The 22,310-nt window shown below is 36.4% G+C and overlaps 1 long non-coding RNA gene across 2 annotated transcripts in view; it reads right to left on the bottom strand.

The window, feature by feature from the left end:
* The window catches only part of LOC103350144 (uncharacterized), a 70,870-nt gene that overhangs the window by 23,836 nt on the left and 24,724 nt on the right, over window positions 1-22,310 (bottom strand). The window contains exons 5-6 of one of the 2 annotated variants that reach the window (XR_007923582.2): window positions 14,317-14,387; window positions 11,590-11,984 (exon numbers count right to left, since the gene is read on the bottom strand). This is a non-coding gene — a long non-coding RNA (uncharacterized lncRNA). Of the gene's footprint in view, window positions 1-11,589; window positions 11,985-14,316; window positions 14,388-22,310 lie in introns of those variants that run through there. The other variant, XR_001794514.3, reaches the window with a different exon arrangement.

Below are 22,310 nucleotides of genomic sequence, written 5' to 3'. Positions count from 1 at the left end.
TGATGTTAGCAATGGCTGACTTCACAGTTAAATGCTACTACACATGTGAGTGAAATTGGGAACAGCAGAAAAAAATTGATAAGGCAAGCCACAGAATTGCAAAAAATAATAAGCTGAGGTTGTGTAAGCTTTGGAGTGGTGTGTTGCATAGCAGCAGATAACTGAGAGAGTCTCAAATACACCAGGAATTATCTATCTTAAGAAAAACAATTTTTTTTTATTTTCTACAAAATTTTTAAAATGTATATAAGGTGAAAAATTTTATGTATTTCGTATATAGAGATTTAAGAGCATAGTGATACTTCCAACCCTATACTCCCTACTGCCTATAGTTCCACCTTCCTTCCTTTCCTACTTTTTGTTTTAATTTTTACAATGACGTACATTCAGTTTATTTCATAATCACAGGTTTAACCCTCCACCAATTAAAGAACTCAACAAATAGTAAGTAGAAAAAGCACAGTTCCTCAAGAGTACAGACAAATGCAGTAACAATCAAATCTCAAAATGTCATTTTCACTCACATATTGCTTTTATGTACTCTGTATATTAGTTACTAAAAATCAGGGATAATATATGGTATTTGTCTTTTTGAGAATGTTTTATTTCACTAAGCATAACCATTTCCAGTTTCATCCATTTTGTTGCAAAAGACAAGATTTCATTCTTTTTTATGGCTCAGTACCATTCTATAGTATATGTATATCCCACATTTCCTTTATCCCAGTCATCAGTTGATGGGCATCTGAGCTGATCCCATATCGAAGCTATTGTGAATTAAGTTGTAATAAACATGGGGGTATAGATAACTCTTTCATATGATTTCATTTTGTTAGGGTAAATTTCCAGGAATTGGGTTGCTGGGTCAAATGGTAGTTCTATTTTCAGATCTCTGAGGAATCTCCATTCTGTCTTCCATGTTGTAAGACTTTATATTCCCACCAACAGATTAGGGTGCCATTTTCCCACATCCTTACCAGCATTTATACCTTTTTGATATTTGGATGAGAGCCATTCTAACTGATGAGAAAAAGCCTCATGTGGATTTGATTTGCATTTCCCTGATGATTACTGATCCTGAGCATTTCATGTGTCTATTGGTCATTTATATTTCATTCTTTGAAAAATGTCTGCTTATATTCTTAACCTATTTCTTAACTGGATTGTTTATTTTGTTGTTAGATTTCTTAAGTTCTATATAGATTCTGGATATTAATCCTTTATCAGTTGTATAGTTTGCAAATACTTTTTTTTCCCATTCTGTAGGTTGCCTCTTCACTTTGTTGAGTGTTTCCTTTGCAGTGCAGATGCTTCTTAGCTTGATGTAATCATATTTGTCTATTTTCAGTTTATGACCTGTGCTTCTGGGATCTTCTCTAAGAAGTCTTTGCCTATGTCAATGTCTTGTAGAGTTTCCTCAATGTTTTCCTTTTGTAATTTGATGGAATCAGATCATAGATTGATTTAGATCCTTGAAACATTTGGAGTAGATTTTTGTAGAAGGCATACGGTGGGGGTATTTTTTCATACTTCTGTGCATGGAGATCCAATTTTCCAGGCACAATTTGTTGAAAACACTGCCAAGTCTACAGGGATTGGTTCTAGTTCTTTTCTCAAAGATTAGCTGTTTGTAAATGTGTGGACTGATTTCTGGTGTTTTTATTGTGCACATTGGTCTACATGTCTATTTTTTTGCCAGTACCAGACTTTGTTTTTGTTGTATAAGATTACTTTAGCTATTCAGGGTCTCTTTTGTTTCCATATGAATTTTAGTATCATTTTTTCCTAGATCTGCTAAGAATGCTGTTGCCATTTTAATTGGGATTACATTGAATCTGTAAATTGCTTTTGGTAGTATGGACATTTGGATGATGCTGATTATTCCTATCTATGAACATGGAAGATTTTTCAATTTTTTATGTCTTCAATTTCTTTCTTTGGTGGTTTGTAATTTTCGTCATAGAGATCATTGATGTCATTGGTTAAATTTATTTAATGATATTTAATATTTTTGAACTCATTGTGGATGGGACTTATCTTAAAAGTTCTTTCTCAGCCTTGGTATTATCTGAGAATAACAAAGGCTATTAATTTTTCTGTGTTGATTTTACATCCTACCACTTTAGCAAACTCTGCTATGAGTTCCAATAGTCTCTCAGTGGAGTTTTGGTTCGCCTATACACAGAATAATATCATCTGCAAGTAGGCATAGTTTGATTTCCCCCTTCCCAATTCGTATCTCTTTGAGTTCTTTTTCTTGTCTAATGGCTCTGGTTAAAACTTCTAGGACTATATTTAATAATGATGATGAAAGTGGGCATCCTTATCTAGTTACAGAACTTAGGGGGAATGCTTCCAGCTTTTATCCATTCAAAAGGATGTTGGCTGTGGTTTCTCATAAATTGCCTTCTATACGCAATTTGCTTATGATTTTCATCATGAAAGGATGTCATATTTTATCAGTTGTTTTCTCTACATCTGTTGAAATAATTGCATACTTTTTGTTTTTCAGGTTTTCTTAAATTTTTTGATAGGCAGAGTGGACAGTGAGAGAGAGAGAGACAGAGATAAATGTCTTCCTTTGCCATTGGTTCACCCTCCAATGGCTGCCGTGGCTGGCGCGCTACACTGATCCAAAGCCAGGACCCAGGTGCCCATCCTGGTCTCCCATGCGGTGCAGGGCCCAAGCATTTGGGCCATCCTCCACTGCACTCCTGGGTCACAGCAGAGAGCTGGACCAGAAGAGGAGTAACCGGGACAAAATCCAGTGCCCCGACCGGGACTAGAACCCGGTGTGCCGGCGCCGTAAGGCGGAGGATTACCCTATTGAGCCGCGGCACCAGCCTTCAGTTTGTTAATGTAATGTATCACATTTATTGATTTGTGAATGATGAACCATCCCTGAAACCTGGGATAAATCCCATATTGTCTGGGTGAATGATCTCTCTGATATGCTGTTGGATTCGATTAGCTAATATATCATTGAGGATTTTTGCATCTATGTTTATCAGGGATATTGGTCTATAGTTCTCTTTCTCAGAGCCAGCACCACAGCTCAATAGGCGAATCCTCTGCCTGCAGCACCAGCATACCAGGTTCTAGTCCCGGTCGGGGCGCGGGATTCTGTCCCAGTTGCCCCTCTTCCAGTCCAGCTCTCTGCTATGGCCCGGGAGTGCAGTGGAGGATGGCCCAAATCTTTCAGTCCTGCACCCCATGGGAGACCAGGAGAAGCACTGGGCTCCTGGCTTCGGATCAGCACAATGTGCTGGTCACAGTGGGCCACCATGGCAGCCATTGGAGTGTGAACCAATGGCAAAGTAAGACCTTTCTCTCTGTCTCTCTCTCTGTCCACTCTGCCTTTCCAAAAAAAAAAAAAAAAAAAAAAAAAAAAAAAAAAAAGTTCTCTTTCTCTACTGTATCCTTTTTTTAAAATACTTTTTTAAATTTTTAAATTTTTTAAAAAATTTTTTTGATAGGCAGAGTGGACAGTGAGAGAGAGAGACAGAGAAAAAGGTCTTCTTTTGCCGTTGGTTCACCCACCGGCAGCCAGTTCGCTGCAGCCGGCACACCGCACTGATCCAATGGCAGGAGCCAGGTACTTATCCTGGTCTGCCATAGGGTGCAGGGCCCAAGGACTTGGGCCATCTTCCACTGCACTCCCTGGCCACAGCAGAGAGCTGGCCTGGAAGAGGGGCAACCAGGACAGAATCCGGCACCCCGACTGGGACTAGAACGTGGTGTGCTGGCGCCTCTAGGCGGAGGATTAGCCTATTGAGCCGTGGCACTGGCCCTCTCTACTGTATCTTTTTCAGGTTTAGGAATTAAGGTGATGCAGGATTCATAAAAGGTGTTAGGGAGGATTCCTTCCCTCTAATTATTTTGAATAGCTTGAGAAGAATTGTAACTAATTCTTCTTTATACATCTGCTAGAATTCAGCAAAGAAGCCATCCAGTCATTGGTTTTTCTTTGTTGGGTGGGTCTTTATTGTTAATCAATTTCTGTCGTGGTAATTAGCCAATTTAGATTTTCTATGTTCTCATGACTCAATTTTGGTAGGTTGTGTTTGTCTATGAACCTGTCCGTTTTTCTGTTTCCCAATTTGTTGTCATATAGTTCTTTGTAGTAATTTCTGATGATTCTTTTTATTTATGCAGTATCTGTTACATTTTCTGTGGGGAGCAACCCGGACTGGACTAAGTTACTAGAATTAAGACTTATTCTATGCATCTGCTCTCCCACAATATGGCGCTGGGAGAGAAGAAAACAGCTTCTACGCAGCTGCCTCTTGCCAACTTGAGTGATGACCTCCAGGAGCTGATCCTGCTCCTGATTGGAGGAGAGCAGCGTACTCGGCGTGTGGGCAGCAGAGTTAGGATTGGCGGAGGAGGACTATAAAGGAGGAGAGAGACGGCATGCACCAGGAACATCTAAGGGGAACATCTGAAGGAACACCTGTGCAGCCCCCGAGAGAGCCGGCCGGCGGTGTGCCGCTCCCCCGCGGAAGTGGGGAATGTGGCAGGGGGAACCGCCCTTCCACGGAGGTGGAAGGGACGGTAGCCAACCCGGGAAGAACCAGCAGCAAACCCGGGAAGGGCTGAGCAGACAAAAGAACAATGCAGGGTCCTGTGTCGTTCCTCCACGAAGACGGGGAGCGACATTTTCTTTTTCATCTCCTATTTTATTGACTGGGATCTTCTCCTTCTTTATATTTTTTGTAGTCTTTGACCAAGGTGTAATAGAAGGGAGCTGGATATGAAACAGAGTAGCTATGATCAAAAACACCTCTCCAAATGATTTGCTGTTATCACAGATAGTGGTTTAACTTGCTAGTCCTCAATGCCAATCCCAGAAAAGTATATATGAGTTAAATATGCAGATAATAGTTTTGCCAATGAATAATAATATATCAGTTATAGAAGCAAACCAAATGTAAATGATTGCTGTACGTTTAGCTGTTAAACGTAGAATGTTGATTAAAAATATGTAAAAACTGGGCCGGCGCCACGGCTCACTAGGCTAATCCTCCGCCTAGCAGTGCCGGCACACCGGGTTCTAGTCCCGGTTGGGGCGCCGGATTCTGTCCCGGTTGCCCCTCTTCCAGGCCAGCTCTCTGCTGTGGCCAGGGAGTGCAGCGGAGGATGGCCCAGGTGCTTGGGCCCTGCACCCCATGGGAGACCAGGAAAAGCACCTGGCTCCTGGCTCCTGCCATCAGATCAGCGCGGTGCGCCGGCCGCGGCGGCCATTGGAGGGTGAACCAACGGCAAAGGAAGACCTTTCTCTCTGTCTCTCTCTCTCACTGTCCACTCTGCCTGTCAAAAAAAAAAAAAAAAATGTAAAGACTATAGTCTCAGGGCTTCTCATCTGATGTAGTATTCAATCATTTGCCATTGTGATTCACACATTTTATATTGAAATTTTTAGATAATATATACCTAAAATGATGTTCACTTAATTTTTTTTGAAGATTTATTTTATTTATTTGAAAGACAGAGTTACACAAAGAGTAGAGGCAAAGAGAGTGGCCTTCCATCTGTTAGTTCACTCCTCAAATGGCAACAATGGCCAGAGATAGGCCAGATGAAGCCAGAAGCCAGAGACCAGGAGCTTCTTCTAGATTTCTGATGTGGGTGCAGGGGCTCAAGAACTTGAACCATCCTCTGCTGCTTTCCCAGGTGCATTAGCAGGTAGCTGGATCTGAAGTGCAGCAACTGGGACAAGACTGGCACTCATACGGGATGCTGACATTGTAGGCCAGGGCTTTAACTATCTGTACCACAGAGCCATCCTCTTCAAATTATTTTTAAAGTTTAGAGAAGTATAATTCAAAATAAAAATGAGAATAATATGATTATAAAATACGTAATTTTAAGGGAAATTCTTGAGAATTACTTCATGTAAACTCTCCTTGGTTTATAAGGACCCTAAGTCTTGTATATTATGATAATGAAAGTACGGACTGTTTCATAATTAAAAAAATATTGTTGGGGTCAGCTTTGTGGAGTAGTGGGTTAGGCTGCCACTTGCAGTCCTGGCATCCCATATGGGTGCCAGTTCTAGTCCTGGCTGCTCCACTTCCAATCCAGCTCTCTGCTATGGCCTGCAAAAATATTAGAAGATGGTCTGGGTCCTTGGGCCCTGCACCTGCGTGGGAGACCCAGAAGAAGCTCTGGCTCTTGGCTTTAGATTGGTGCAGTTCCAGCCATTACAGCCATTTGAGGGGTTAGCCAGCGGATGGAAGACCTCTCTCTCTCTCTCTGTCTCTCTCTTCCTCTTTCTCTATCTGCCTCTCCTTCTCTCTCTATGTGACTCTGACTTTCAAATAAACAAATTTTAAAAAAAATATTGTTTAGTAAAAATAATTGAATCTTTAGAGTAATTACTGGTGTCAATCATTTCTAACTTTACAAATTTTGTTTTGCGATGTAAAATTTACTTACAGAATTCTTTAATAAGGATAAATTTAGATTTCCACAAATTTCAACATTAAACTCTTCTCAATAGTGAATGAAGTGGAATCTATATAATTTCAACATAGGGACTTCGGTAAGGTCAACATTATGCATCACAGCCATCATCCACAATAGAGATCAAGTATTTTACTTGAACACCTTGCCTTTTCTGTTTCTGAAACAATAGTTTCCCTCACCTTGCACACTTGAATTGCTTTGTAAAAGTAACATGTTTGTATCTTTTCAGGAAAAGCAAACCTCATGTAGTATCACTAAGAGATATTCTGAAAAATAAAATAAACGTTTAATATAATTGTGTTCCAATTTCTTAAGAACTACCCAATTAAGAGGCATCTGTTGCAGCTGTCAAATTTCAATACCACCTTCTAAGTACAAGGTGTGAACCAATCTGTATCTTAATTCCCACCAAGAGTGATGATGCCAGGCTGAAGCTAAAAACTGAATCGCTGAGTAGTTTGTTCTGACTCTTTCAAACTGTAAACAATTAATGCAAATTATTCTCCAGGAGTGATATCATAATGACTACAACTATATAAAGTCATTAAAGAGGTTTTATTTTGAAAACTTTCTTAATGTTCCTGGTAGTTGTCTACATTTTCATAAACTTTGCTTATTTTGCAAAGGTGTGGAATATGTCAGTGTGGATAGTATTACATTTAGTATTAGTTAGCTGAGTGCATGACACAAACCCAGAAGCAGGAATAAAATACATGCTGGTCTAAGGACTTTTCATTGTCTCAGCAACTTAGAACAACGGACATAAAATTTAAAAACAAATTTCTACATCTAAATAGTACAGAAAATGATGTCCCATGGCCTAAAATGATAAAATATTACTCAAGTAGATGAAACATCTTTAGTACATTGTGGCACACCTATACAACATAATGTAATATGATAATGAAAACGATTGAATGGGAGCAATGTGCTTTAAATTATTAAATGTTAAAAATACATAATACTAGTTAATAAAAGTTATTACAGGTTACAAAGAAAGGTAACAATTTTTGAAAAGTAAAATAATGATATATTTAGTTTATATAAAAATACATGGTAAATATTTATTTCTTAACTTTGATGTACAAGCCTTAAGATTACTAATACTTTTATATTTATATAAAGTATTTCATTAAAAATTTAAAATATATCCAATATGGTCACAGAAGTGCCAAAGAATAAGTAACTTAATATAATATTGTCTTAAAAAGACACTGGGCTCCTATAGGCAATTTTCAGGTCTTGATTGGACTCATTTACTGAGAGACAGACATTCAGACATTCTGAGGCCTCACATGTTGGTTTATCCTCAAATGTCTCTAATGGTTAAGAATGGGCCAAGCAAGCCAAAGCTGGGACCTGTGAACTCAATCCAGGTCTCCCACAGAAACCCAATTACTTGAGCCATCATTGCTGTCTTACAGGGTCTAGATTAGTAGAAACCTGGAGTGGGGAGCTGGAGCTTGGATTCTAACCAGGGCACTCCACTATAGGACATGGATGGCTCATTGTGCAACTTAACTGATATGCTCATCAATCTCTGCCTAGTTTTGTTGCTCCTGATCTGGATTTTTTTTTTTTAAAGAAGACAAGTATTCCATACCACTTTTATCCAACATACTGTGGTGAAACAGTGGTGGGATCATACCAATAAATACTTTCATTTGTAAAGACAAAAGATGGAAGTTCTTTTGTAATTACTCATCTAGAAATTCTGATAGTACACTGGGCAGTTATAGCTAGATTGTCTATTCTGGATACTGGGAATATTCTTGGCCCAATACTGATACTATGAAGGTTTTCCCATTATTTCACAGTTTTTAGCTCTGCCTTCTGGAATGTTTTTCCTTTTCTTTCTTTCTTTTTTTTTTTTTTTTTGTTTTCATCTTATCTTTATTTTAAAAGGCAGAATTACAGAGAGAGGAGGCGACAGAAAGAGAAGAGAGATAGAGAGAGAGAAAGAGAGAGTGAGAGAGATCGATCTTACAGAGAGAGAAAGAGAAGGAAAGACAGAGATTTTCCATCTACTGGCTCACTCTCCAGGCCGAAGCCAGGAGCCAGGAGCTTCTTCTGGGTTTCCCATATAGGTGCAGGGGCCCAAACATTTGGGTCACTCTCTGTTGCTTTCCCAGGCACATTAGCAGGGAGTTGGATCAGAAGTGGAGCACCTAGGACTAGAACAGGCACCCTTTTGGATGTTGGCATCACAGGCAGAGGCTTAAGTGCTATGCCAAAATGCCTACTCCTGTTTTTTCTTTTCTATGAACTCTTTTCCACTTCTCAAAACAACATTCAAGAATACGACTTGTTAAGATAACTCAATTGATTTCTGATCATATATTTAAATTCAGTGTCCTAAAGGCCTATCTACACTTTGAAAAGTCTCAGTTCAGATTAGCCTATAGATTCTTTCACTAAAGAAACTCTCAGAAATGTTGAGTGTTTTCAATATTTGATATAGTCCACTTTAAGTCCCAAAGTCATATTCAATTTTCTGTTATTGTTTTCTTTTGAAATGTACATCTCTTTATAACTTTTGATTCTGATACTTGGGTTATAACAACTTCTTCGGAACCATGACATTCAGTTTCTAAGTCATTTTTGCTCAGGTGAGGGAATATACCATTAACTACTTAATTCATTCAGAAGTCTTAAAAAATTGATCCATTTTGGGGCTGGTATTCTACCACAGCAAGTAAAGCCACTGGTTGCAATACCAGCAACCCGTATGGGTACCAATTTGGGTCCCAGCTGCTCCACTTCTGATCTATCTCCCTACTAGTATCCTGAGAAAAGCAGTGGAAGACGGGGCAAGTGTTTGGGTCCCTGTCACCTACTTGTGACACCTGGGCAAATCTCCTGGCTCCTGGCTTTGGTCTGGCCCACCCCTGGCTACTGTGACCACCTGAAGAGTGAACCAGTGGATGGAAGAGCTCTCTTTTTGACTTTCCGTCTCTTTCTTTCTCTAACTCTGACTTTCAAATAAGTAAGTAAGTCTTTTTAAAAAATGATCCATAGCAATAGTCATGATTTCGCCTTATCCATGGGGTCACGTATAGCACGAAATGCTAGAAATAGAAACAATTCTATATTTCAGCCTAGATTCTAGGCCCTCTCTCCTTCTTTCTATTTGCCTACTTCCAGCACTGTTCTGAGCTCCTCTCTTTACTATAGCATTTTTTCCGGCAACTGCTGTATTTAACTCAACTGCTGTATTTAACTCACTCTCTGTGTCCAAGATAAGACATTTGTTAGTAAGAGTTTTATCAAATGTTTTGCAGCTACAGAATGTTACCATGTTTTACTTTTCTATGGCAACTCCCTTGATAGTGTCAGATCATCTTACTAAGTATTTTCCCTTTACCTACCTCTTGATTCCTGAATTATTGCTAAGTATTTTAGTTTTATATGTCATCATCCTGCTCCTGATGCCGCTTTCTGTACCAAATGTATCTTAATAGTCAATAATAGTACTTATTTAGGTGTGTGCTGGTGATTCAGTCTCTGCTCAATTTGGAATTTGTTGGGTTTCAGACTCACATGCCTGAGGGTGCACTGACTATTGGCTAGACAATGCTGACTCTACCTAGCGTGAGAAGGGCAAATCAGCTATACTCACTTATTCTCTGGCAAGCAAGTCTGAGCTCATGTTTATAGCAATAACAGAGGTGCAAGCTGGAAAGGATTCATGATATCCACATTCCTAATTGACAAAGTGTCATTTTTATTTCTTTTGGCCAGGTCAGGGTCACCATGGGGGAAATTTTAAAAATATATATATAAATTTACTATAAAGTTACTTGGCAAGGTCATGAACTTTGGAATGCTTAAAAATTTTGGTCATTTTTGCATTCTACCACAGATAAAAATTTCTACCACTGAAAGTAATTTCTAGATTTGTCTGACCAAGACCTAACACAGACCATATCTGCAGTACTTTGTATTGTGAAAAACTTTTCCAAATTTAATTAGACACAAGACTATTATACACAAATACTCCTACATAATATTTTATCTTCCTCAAGATGTATTTGCACTTCACAATAGAATCATAACAGCATGAACATGAAATATTTAGTTAGTGATGATTTTAAACACGTATTTGTAGACTAGTTATTTTACCACTCAGAATTTCCTCATGAAAATTAATGATATGGATCTTAAATACAACAGCATTATTTATTGGAGGCATTAACTACTTATTTCAAAACAACCTTCATGTAGAACATGTTCAAACCCTATGTAAAGATTAATCCTTGTATAAAATGATTTTGTGTCATAGAAATGTGTAGTACATTAGAAATGACTGCAAATTATTTGCTCTTTCTTTCATCAAAAGATAATGTAAAATTTTCTGCATTTGAATCTAGCTTGTAGTGACTTACTGGACTGAGAGAATACAGTGGAAAAGACTTGATAGGACTTCCCAGGCTGGGTAATTAGAAGCCTTCTGTATCTACCCAGATACTGTCTTTGGAGCTAGTGAGACCATACTTAGGCAAACTAGTGGATAGTCCCAGTGAGAACAGGCTTCCAGGCATCCTCCTGAAGGCTACAGATGTGTGAGCAGCCACAGCTGACCAACTATACAGCCTCTGCCAGATGAAAACCACCAAGCAACCTCAGCAATGTAATGAAAAAATTGCCTTAGTTCCCATCAAATTCCTGATCCACAAAATCAAGTGATAGAATAAAATTATTATTGCTTTTACCTGCTATTTTGGGCATTATTTATTTTGCAGCAACAGATGATCAGAACAGAATCTGTTTGCAAGAAGTGGGGACCTTTGTCTATTCAAACTTAAAACAAGTGTCACTGAGTTGGTGGCATCAGGTAGAAACTAAAAAAAATTTGAAGAACATTTTTGGATGCTGGAGAGGCCTTGAAATGACTACTAGCATGGAGTTGAAAGATCATATGTGAAACACACAGTGTTTAGAGCAAGAACTTCCTTTTATCTAGTGGTAAAATGTTTCTCAGCTCTTCTCTACAGTTAAATGAAGCAAAGACAGGACAGCTAAGGAGCCATCCATCTCACTGGGGAGAATTCCAGGCAGCACATAGAAATTGTCAGCTGACTTCTCATAGGTCTTTAAGATAAAATAAGAAACAAGAAGTAATTTAGAGATAAGCATTCCATTCTTCCAGAAGATTAAGAGGAAACATAAAGATTCAGAGACATACTAGAGTTTAAATTAGAACAGTCTCTCATTCCCCATTTCTCTGAGCACAATGTTCTCAGAGCAAGACATGTAAAGGAAAAGGCCAATTTCAAAGCAATAAATGGGGTATTTGGTAAAGAAAGCAGGAGCGTGGCTGAAAACCTTCTGTCATCAAGTTCTGAAAAATCTTCGGCTCAAGACGTGTAGACTTTCTCATCTAGGCAACAGGATTTCTATGTTATGTCGAAGCAATCTCCCAGGTGGCCTTGATAGAGAGGGCCTTGTTTCAGTGCAACTTGTGGTGTGATTTCGTTGATATTTTTGTTTGTTGGATTGAGCAGGTTCTAAAAAGGCTTATAAAAATGCACAGTGTTTTTAAGAGAACTATATCAGCTTAAGCTAAATGAGATAGAAAGAGTAAAACAAGAACAAAAAGCAAGCTTTAAGACCTCAAATATCTCTAAATAGGAAGCCATGAAGACAGACTTCATGGTGTTAAATACTGGCTAATTCTTATGTTACAGGAGCAGTGAGTCCAAGATCATACTGCCCCACTTCCTATCCTGCTCTCTGCTGTGGCCTGGGAAAGCAGTGAAAAATGGCCCAAGAGCTTAGGCCTCTGCACCCACATAGGAGACCCAGAAGAGGCTCCTGGCTCCTGGCAGCGGATCAGCTCATATCTGGCTCTTGTGGTCATTTGGGGAGTGAATTGGCAGATGGAAAGCCTCTACCCCTTTCTCTCTGGCTCTACCTCTCTCTGTACCGCTCTCTTTCAAATAAATAAGATAAATATTTAAAAAAAAGACTGTCAAATAAATAAGATAGATATTAAAAAAATACTTCACAGATTCTTCAGATGGTGTGAGTATACCTTAGTTTTTGCAGGAAGGTAAATTATTTGAGTAAGAAGACTTGCGTTAACTCTAGTTATTCAAGGTCCTGCTTGAATAACAGCATGAGAGACATTGAATGAGAACACACACTTGAGTAACGTAAATCTGCACAACCCTGAGAAAGAATAGCAAAATTATTTTAAGCTTTTTTTTTAAAAAAAGATTTATTTTATTTATGTGAAAGTCGGAGTTACATAGAGGTAGGGACAGAGAGAGAGAGAGAGAGAGGTCTTCCATCTGCTGGTTCACACCCCAGATGCCCACAATTGTGGAGCTGAGCCAATCCGAAGCCAGGAGCCAGGAGCTTCTTCTAGGTCTCTCATGTGAGTACATGGGCCCAAGGACTTGGGCCATCTTCCACTGCTTTCCCAGGCCATAGCAAAGAGCTGGGAAAGTGGAGCAGCTGGGACTCAAACTGGCAAACATATGGGATGCTGGTATTGCAGGCTTGGGCTTTAACCCACTGCACCACAGTATCGGACCCTAAGCTGTTATGTTTTTGGTAGATTTTAGGCAGAAATAATAGTTGGAACAGAATTTATGTTTTTTCCAACCTGGACCTGATTATATTCAAAAGTTTGATATTTGAACTTGATCTCAGTGTTACAATGGGATGATATTTTGGGGGTTCTGAGAGGGCACGATGTATATTTTGCAAATGTAAGCAACAAATAATTCATGACCAGATGTTGAACCATGGTATATTAATGATGGCTGCAAATTCTTTACTTCTCAAAATGGTAGTTAGGACCTGATTCCCCAATAGCATGTGGCACAAGTGACAATCTGGGACTGCAAAAATTATAAGTTGATTTTACTCTCCACTTATTTTTCATAGAACAATTTCTATGTTTGTCCAGAGTCAAATCAGTTTGACTAACCCCAGCATATGTAAATAAGGCCAAGTGCTCTTGTGGATAGTTCCAGCTAAACACAGTCTTCCAGTCAATACCACAAAAGCTCCAAAAATGAAAATGCAGGCAGCTTGTACCCTAAGATCAACAAATCTGTCGAGTGAATGCCATCAAATAATGTCATCTAGCACCTCATGGAGTAGAAGAATCTGATGAATTATCAAAATATAGTTGAACTGAATAGAGTTACCCAGAATAATCCTCTAAGTTTTGAGATTTTAGTTAAGTGATAGGCAACTTGTATAGGATGCAAAGCATAAAAAATTCAGTTAATTCAAACCAGACTACATTTGAAGATGGAATAAGATATAGAAACCAGTTCTCAAGGAAATGATAAAATTCTTTACAAAATCCCTTGGATATCTCCATGTTATGGAAAGAACAGAACAACAGGGGTCACAGCCTAAAAAGAGATATTTTTCCTATTTTGAAACAACATTGCATTGTATTGCCTAACCATTTTGGCCTAAACTCTCAACTCTACAAATTTTCTTTAACATAAATCAGCTGAAGATAACTTCCTACGTTTATGTTCTCTTCAGAATCTCAACCATGAGAGTAACATATTCAGAATCTTAATACATATTACATTGCATTACATCTCATGATCCGTACAACCAAGAGCAAGAATACCCTACTCAAAATCCTTCAGACTTAAGCTCTTCATACCACTCCGCAATTAAAACCAACCTTCAACTTTTGGATTTTCTGAGTTCCTCAATTGCTTCTTACATTCCCCAACCAGATAATGAAAAAGAAATAGAACCTGCTGTCAGAAGGATATTACCTGTAAATTTCCCCAGGAGGATTTACTTATGCCCTCTCTGTTCTGCCCTAGAGTTACCAACATTTCAGACCTCTACCACTGTAGAACTTACCACATATTATCATAATGATTGGCTTCTATGCCCTTCCTATGTACACGTTGCAGGAGTATATGTGTCAGCGCCTGCAAGAAAAGAGATTATTATATACATTAATGTTTTAACACAGTTTTCTTAATTTTGGAGCAAACAGTACAAGTCAGGTTAATGTCTTACTTTTTTTATCCTAGATGAAAATTCTAGGACTTTGGTATGTAATAAATGAAAGGAAATGAATTGAAAGTGTAATTATATTAAAAATAAAGAGGAGAATAACCAAAGAAGTAAAGAACTTTGAGATTTCTGAGCTCTGTGAGGTGAAAGAAGGGGATAGGAGGGTGTGGGTGGAGACCAGGGAGTTCTTTCCAGTCCCTATCCTTCTCCAGGAAAGTTACCTCTATCATTAAACAAACTAAAGACGAAACCAAGCCTGTATTCTGTCTTGAAAAGAAGAAACCAAGAGTGCCCTTCCGTCAGTCAAAATGTAGATATATTAATTAGAAAACATCTATCTTTAATATTAAATTTAAAATTCATAACACTTGGAATGATGTTTCCCTCTAATAATATGAGAATACATAAACACATTAAATATTTGAGATGCTAAATAGTCAAAGAGAAATGAAAACAGTGTTTAATGTAATTTCAGAAGTCAAAGACTAGATTATAAGGAAAACATCCTGAAACACATGTGGAGTTATACCCAGCCTCTGCCATCGGATTGCTCTACACAGCCAGATCACTGCTGATTTTCTTAGTTTGCTTTAGTTAGTACTTCTTTTTGGTGCCTTCTGTTAAAAGCAATGTGCCCTGGTAAAAGCAATGTGATATCATACAATTTTCATTTTAGCTTGGTTATAAAAAAAAAAGCATGGAGATTCAGCTGCTGTACATTCAAAATCGACAGTACATGATGTTTCATGCTAAAAAGGCTAATATTGACTGCTAATGCAATGGCAGTTCCACTCTGCATTCAAACTAGTATTAGATCTGGTTTTTGAGTGGAAAGCCAATATAACACCTTACCAATAGTGTCCAGGGAAGGTACTGAATAATCAGTAGACGTCTAATACAAGGCCCATTGAGCCTTTGCTTACAGACAGCTAAGTGTCTTCCAGGGAAATAACTGTCCCTGTGAGACAATCTTCCTGTGAAATTGAAAGCTGCTGTTTGACAAACCTTCCATACAGCTGATATTACAAAAACTACTATCTGGACATTGTTGGCTGCCATTTGGTGTTCTTAAATTCTGAAATGGGTCAAATTTTTCCTAATCTTTGTCTCCATTCAGATATAACTTATTTTCATCAAGTCCACATACAAAAAATAGTTATTGATAAAATTCACATATTTGTCAAAGTAATATGTTTAGCTTATGATTTGAAAACAATAACACATTTTATATAAAACAAATTTTTCAGTGGACTCTGATAGTTTATCATGCAGATTTATCCTAGGGATGTAAGCATCTAAGATGATTTTTACATAATAATAGATTTTGACATTTGGAAGTTGTAGATATTACTTAGCAGATCATGTTTCTTTTATAGCAGCTAACTAATTCTATCATCTTCTCTTCGCCATCTGTCACTTTTTCATAGATTAGTTTTAATGAAGTACAATTTGGGCTTTTGTAAGTTAAAAGCATCCCATTAGTATTTAAGGTAACAATATTTTTGTATCAATGACTAAATAAGGGGTCTTAAAAAAGTTATTGGGAATGTATATTATGAAATAGCCATGTGTGAATTATTTCAAGTTTTTTGCATCAAAATGTTTTAATTTCATATTCCCGTGAACTTTTTGAAGTACTCACATATTTAAAGTATGAAGTGCCTATTTAAAAGCAATGACTGATTATTCTACAAATGTACAGAAATTGCGTTAACTGGAGACATTTCCCCTTCAATTTGTATGAATCCTGCTTCCAAGATAAAGCTTTTGAAATTAATTATTAAATATTTCCTCTGCAATTATTTGCCATGTTTAGTATATTGAAATATGCCATCTTGAGAATTCACCTTCATTTAAGCAAAGTCAATATAAAACTCTGGGCAATTCTTTCATAAGAGATTCATAATTTCCCTTAATAGAAAGCATTGGTACATGATTTGATTAGACAAATTGAATTTGCATACAACTTTCCAGGGCATATCTATTGCATAAAAGAATGCAAACTTTATTTTATTAATGAATCTACTCTAAACCCTTGATAATAGTCATATTTTTATTCTACATTTTTATTCCAATTCCAATTGTTAGGGGAATTCAAGCATTCCAGAAATAGAATATTTTACTTTTCTTTGTTACTATTTTGTTCTTTAGTTGGGAAGTTCACTACTTCATGCTGTTTATTTTTTGTGACCTACTATTATCTGGCAAAACTGACTAGTCAGTGAAGCTTAATAATTTAATAAGAAAGCTATTTCAATTATTAAGAGACAGGTTAACATTCTGATAAATTACAGTTAAGGGCTAGACCATTGAAGAACTGAAGTAGAAGTTTTCTCTGTATTCTGAAGAAGGGCATACTCTAAACAGAAAAGAAAAATGCTTTAGTTTCATCTTAAAGTTATAACATCACGTGGTTGTTAAGGCAATCAAATTGATGCATAGTAGGTTCTCATATATTTAGTGAATAAATGAGTAATTTGAAAATAATTTTCAAGTTTATTTCAACTGAATCCCTTGTGTTTTGTAACTTAACAATCCCCTTCAAATATGAGCTTCTGTTGTCAAGTTAGGTCCTCTAGGTGGATACATTTGTCTTGGGTCAAACTCTCTAGAAAGAGAGCCTCAGTGATTCTTGAGCAGTGACTTTCAAGGAAGTGTTTGAGTGAAACGTTTCTAAGAGTTAGGAATTAGGAAGGGGAAGGCAGCAAAGCTAAACAAAGATGTGATTCCAGGTGATTCCTCTTCAGGGTTTTCTGTGATGAGAGACGGTACCATCTATTGACTCCAGGTGCCTCAGGTGAGGAGAGTGGGTGGGTGATCTCTGGGGCACAGAGCACAGTCTGAGCAGTTCAAGGTGAAGTCACACAAATTTCCCAAGAGAAAGTTGTGGGTATCAACCTTTAACAGCAGCCCCAACAACAATCAGCTAAAAAGAATCTTCGAGAATCCAGGGAAGATGCTAAAAGCATCTGCTGCTACCTGAGAGAAACCCTACACGTACAAGCTTTTTCACAGATGCATCACTCGCTGTGAGAAAACATGGACACAGAGTTCATTGACACAAGAGTGGAAATATAATCTGTGAGATATTCACAAAATGGACTATTACACAAAAGCTAAAATAAACTAACTTTAGAAGTCTGGATGGCTCACAGCAATTCATATTATTTAAAAATAAATACAAGTAAAGTAAACATGAAAATCTTTTTAAGAATGAATACATACCTAAAATATATAGAATTACATACAGATGAGCTAAAATTACATCAAACTATAGCAAGGAACTAGGATATTAAGTATCTTAAGAGCTATTACTTGGATGAGGAGTAGCAGGGGTATAATGTAGCATGGTGGAAAATGTATATATAAATTACCACTGAATGCTGATTTTATATTGAATAACAGGTTCATGATAGTTTTTATATTGAATGATAGGTTCATGATAGTTCATTAGCTTATTAAAACAAATGAATTAAGACAAGTAAGAGAAGTTTGCACATGAAGAAATAAGTATGTAATGAAGTACAATTAAAATTCTGTACGTATATAATATTAAGAATATGATTTTCTGGTTGTACAATACAGTTTCTGGTTAAGAGATGAGTTAAGGATGATCTTAAGATGTTCACTATGAACTAATGGTAAAATATGGTTGTGCTTCACCTAAATAGGGTAGGTTAAAGGGAAAAAAGCTTCAGAAGTAGATAGTGGGAACAAAGATACTAGTTTTGGACAAGTTAAGTCTGACAACATGGCATATGCAGTTGGATTTAAGATTGAAGTTGAAGTTTGCTGGAGATATTATGTTGAGTTGCTGGTATTACGAACTGCTGTATCAAGCCGGAGAATTTATAAGATCACTTTGCAGTGAGTATATTTGGAAAGTGATGAAATCTGAGAACCACTGCTCAAGATACTCCAATCATGAAAGGTCAAGAAGGGGATCATACACAAGGGTGGGAGGAGGAATAATGTAAGAAATAAACAGATTTAAGAGAATGATATTCCAAGAATCAGATGAAGAAAGTGTTTTAAGAAAAAGCAAGTTTTCTGTATGAAAAAGCACTTTCTGTATGAAATGCTGCTGAAAAATCTAGAACAAGGAAAAGGAATCAACCTCTGGGTTATCAGCATGGAAGTCATGCATTTCTTTGAACAGACACTTTTGGAGAAGTGTTGTGGTATGATATAGAAAGAACAAGAGTAAAGAGGGAACAACAACTAGAGGAATATCTGGGTGTTTAGGATATATCTACATAGCTACAAGTTTAAGTACTAGAACTCTGGCCTTCAGGATTTGAATCACAGCTGTATTAAATTTGAAATCTGGAAGGCATCATAGAGATGGCTGAATACAATTACATCATTTTATACATGAAATAACTGAAGTCCAGAAAGGTAATAGTAGTTGTGTAAAAACATAAATGTTTATGAGTTAATGAGATAGCCAGGAACAAAATTGAAATTTTTGGAATCTTAACTTAAAGTTATTTGAAATCCAATGACAAAACTCAGCTACTTTATAACTCTATTTTTCGTGGCAACAGTTATAAAAAGCGTTTTGGTTAGCCATCAACAGAAGAAAAATTTTGGTGTTGTACATCATAAAAGATTTATAGAATTATTTCATTTCCAGGATGCTCCATTTGCTATCACTTCAACCTGTTGAAGTCTTGTTCATCATTCTATGTGCAGCTTATCTGTCAGGAAGTAAAGTCCTTTGTTCCTCAAATTATAAAGAGCAAAGCCAAATATAAAAGAATTTGGTTTTATTCATGTTTTGTAATCATGCATAAATTTACATCTTTTATTTTCAGAAATAATTGAGACTTTATAAGTGTATGAGAGCAAATGACTCATAGCTTCTGTGAGAACACAGAGTACTTTTCTCCTACCAGTATTATTTTTCTCTAGCTATAAAAATGCAAATATAGACTGGAAAACTTAGAAATGCATATTGATTACTCACCCATTTAACAGGACAAATGATTTATGCTTATGATGGAGCATTTGCAATGGAATATAAAAAACTCTAAAGAAAGTATACAGTTTTGAAAAATATGAATTTAAACATGTTAAGATCCTCTTACAAGGAACAATTTGTCATTTATGTCGATTGAAGGCAAAAGAGCTTCTTTAAAGAAATGATATGTTAATTTTAGATGCTTTTCATTCAGTAGAAATACAATACTCCTGGTAGTGTTGAAATCCTCTAATGTATGATATGGTAAATGTTATTTTTTTCCCTTTTCTAAAACTCTCATTCAATTGGGAGCCATCTTAAGAGAAGAGTGTGGGTTATTTTATCAATGCAAGAAAAAGACAGCTAAAACACATCTGTTATAATTATTGGCTGTTAGTGTAGTGTTCCTTAAAATACCCAGGAGTGGAAAGCAATAGAGGTCTTAGATCGATCTTGCCTTTGAAGGATGAATACATTGATTCCATTGGCATGATATTCAGAAGGTTGACTATTTGCCACCTGTCTTCATCTTTCTTTTTTCTTTTTTTGTAACAAGTTAAATTTTAGCATATTTTTGGAAACTCCTCTTTGTCTTAATATTTAATCTTAACTATAAATACTTGTTGTGTTTCAAAAATTTAATATATTTATTCCTGATTTATTTTCACTGAATTCCTAAAACTGTTAGATTTTGATATTCAAGAAGTCTGAAGTGGCCATGTAAAACCTTCAATCAGTGAAAACAAAAAGATATTATATTTTCTTCAGAAAATGCTTGGTAGTATCATCTCAATTTAAGTGTCATTAAGAAAAAGAGAAGAAGAAAAAAAGGAAGAAGAAAGCAACAAATAAAGGAAGGAGAGGATGAAAGAAAAAAAAGAAAGAAAATGTGCCATTCATTCCAGATATTTTAATCCCCTAAAAATAGTCCCAGAATCAGAAGGAAAATTGTCATTTTGGGAGCAGCTATGTATACCTTGGTGTCAGTTCTTATTTAGTGCATACCTACATCTGATAATGACATTTACCAGATCAAGAGATCAAAATTTGGAAAATTTAGGTACTTTCCCAACATAAAAAGATGGTTGACTCCAAAGCTCAGGTTTAATGATTAAGTGAATTAACTAGTAGAAATATCCCCATAATCATATTTAGTATAGGTTGTATTGTTTTTATGTCTTTAATAATTTGGTTCCTTCTTTCTCACTAGAATTTAAGCTCACTGGGGAATTGGGGACTTGTTAACATACTTTTTTGTGTATATAACCATAAAACTTGGCTTTAGAAATGGGACTACATACATATATATGGAATGCATGAATGATTGGGCAAAAATCAATGTGTATTCTTTTTTCTAAGCCTCATATGTAGAATTCAATTAAGCCTTAAATATCATCTGTCCCTTCAAAGTGTTATAAATTTGAAAGGAAGAAACAGCTAGGGTGGAAGCATGGGCAGTAGGGTGGGAAGTATCTCTATGCTCCTAAATCTGTACATATAAAGTACATGAAATTTGGACACCTTAAAAATAAAGTAATTAAAAATTTTAATAAAAGACAAAAAATTTTAACTTTCAGGCTTTGTCATTGTATCAGTTTACTTCAACATTGACATTAGACACTATATATTCTAATAGTCTATATATAAATCAATATGATTAGATTCTATAATTTATATTTTTCAATTTTTCTGTTGAATCATTTTATATTGTCATAAAGTGTAGCATATAACATATTTTTATAAAATATTCTGCTGAATTAATGTAGTCATACTTCATTTAGGTATTTCCATAATACTTGGAAAATATTTTAATGTAAATATTTTATATAAGTTTTTTCGTCAGAAAAAAAACCTCTCAAAATCATGTACTTAAACACAAAGTCTGTGAATATTTCATAAAATTTATGAAAAATACAACCAGATAGCTTTCAAAGTTGATTTTCTAAATTTTGTTGACCTCAGAAAATATATATACTTTTAGGTACATTTGTCAAAACAATATTATTGACATTTAGAAAAAAAAGAAATAACTTAAAAATGATACCTAATATTTGTGTTTATTATTTAATAGTAGTGATGTGGAAGATCTTCAAACTGCTTATTACACATTTAAGTTCCACTCAGCAAAGTGAAGAGGCAAGCAACAGAATGGGAGAAAATATTTGCAAACTATACCACTGATAAAGTATTAATATTCACAATCTATAAAGATCATAAGAAACTCAGCAACAGCAAAATAATCCAGTTAAAAAATGGCCAAAGGACTTGAACAGGCATTTTTCAAGAGAGGAATTTCAAATGGCCAACAGACACATGAAGAAATGCTCAAGATCACTAGCCATCAGGGAAATGCAAATCAAAACCACAATGAAGTTTCACCTCACCTCAGTTAGATTGGTTCTCATATAGAAATCAACGAATAAATGCTGGCAAGAATGAGGGGAACAATCTAACTCTGCCTGTCCAAAAAAAAAAAAAAAAAATAGAATGAGGGGAACAAGATACTGTAATCCACTGTTGATGAGAATCTAAACTAGTGCAGCCATTGTGGAAGGCAGTATGGAGATATCTCAGAGAGCTGAAAGTAGATCTGCCATAGGACCCAGCAATCCTGCTCCTGCGAGTTTACCCAAGTGAAAAGAAATCAGCATATTAAAGAGTTATCTATACTCCATGTTATTATAGCTCAATTCACAATAGCTAAGATATGGAATCAACTCAGATATCCTTCAACTGAGGACTGGATAAAGAATGTGGTGCATATACACAATCTTAAAAAAGATTGAAATCTTGTCTTGCAACAAAATGGATGCAACTAGAAACTATTATACTTAGTGAAATAAACCAGTCCCAAAAAGACAAAGACCACATG

Source organism: Oryctolagus cuniculus, chromosome 7, assembly GCF_964237555.1.
Source record: "Oryctolagus cuniculus chromosome 7, mOryCun1.1, whole genome shotgun sequence".
Lineage (NCBI taxonomy): Eukaryota > Metazoa > Chordata > Mammalia > Lagomorpha > Leporidae > Oryctolagus > Oryctolagus cuniculus.
The sequence above is the reverse complement of the archived record's forward strand: the minus strand, read 5'-3'. Positions and strand labels throughout refer to the sequence as shown.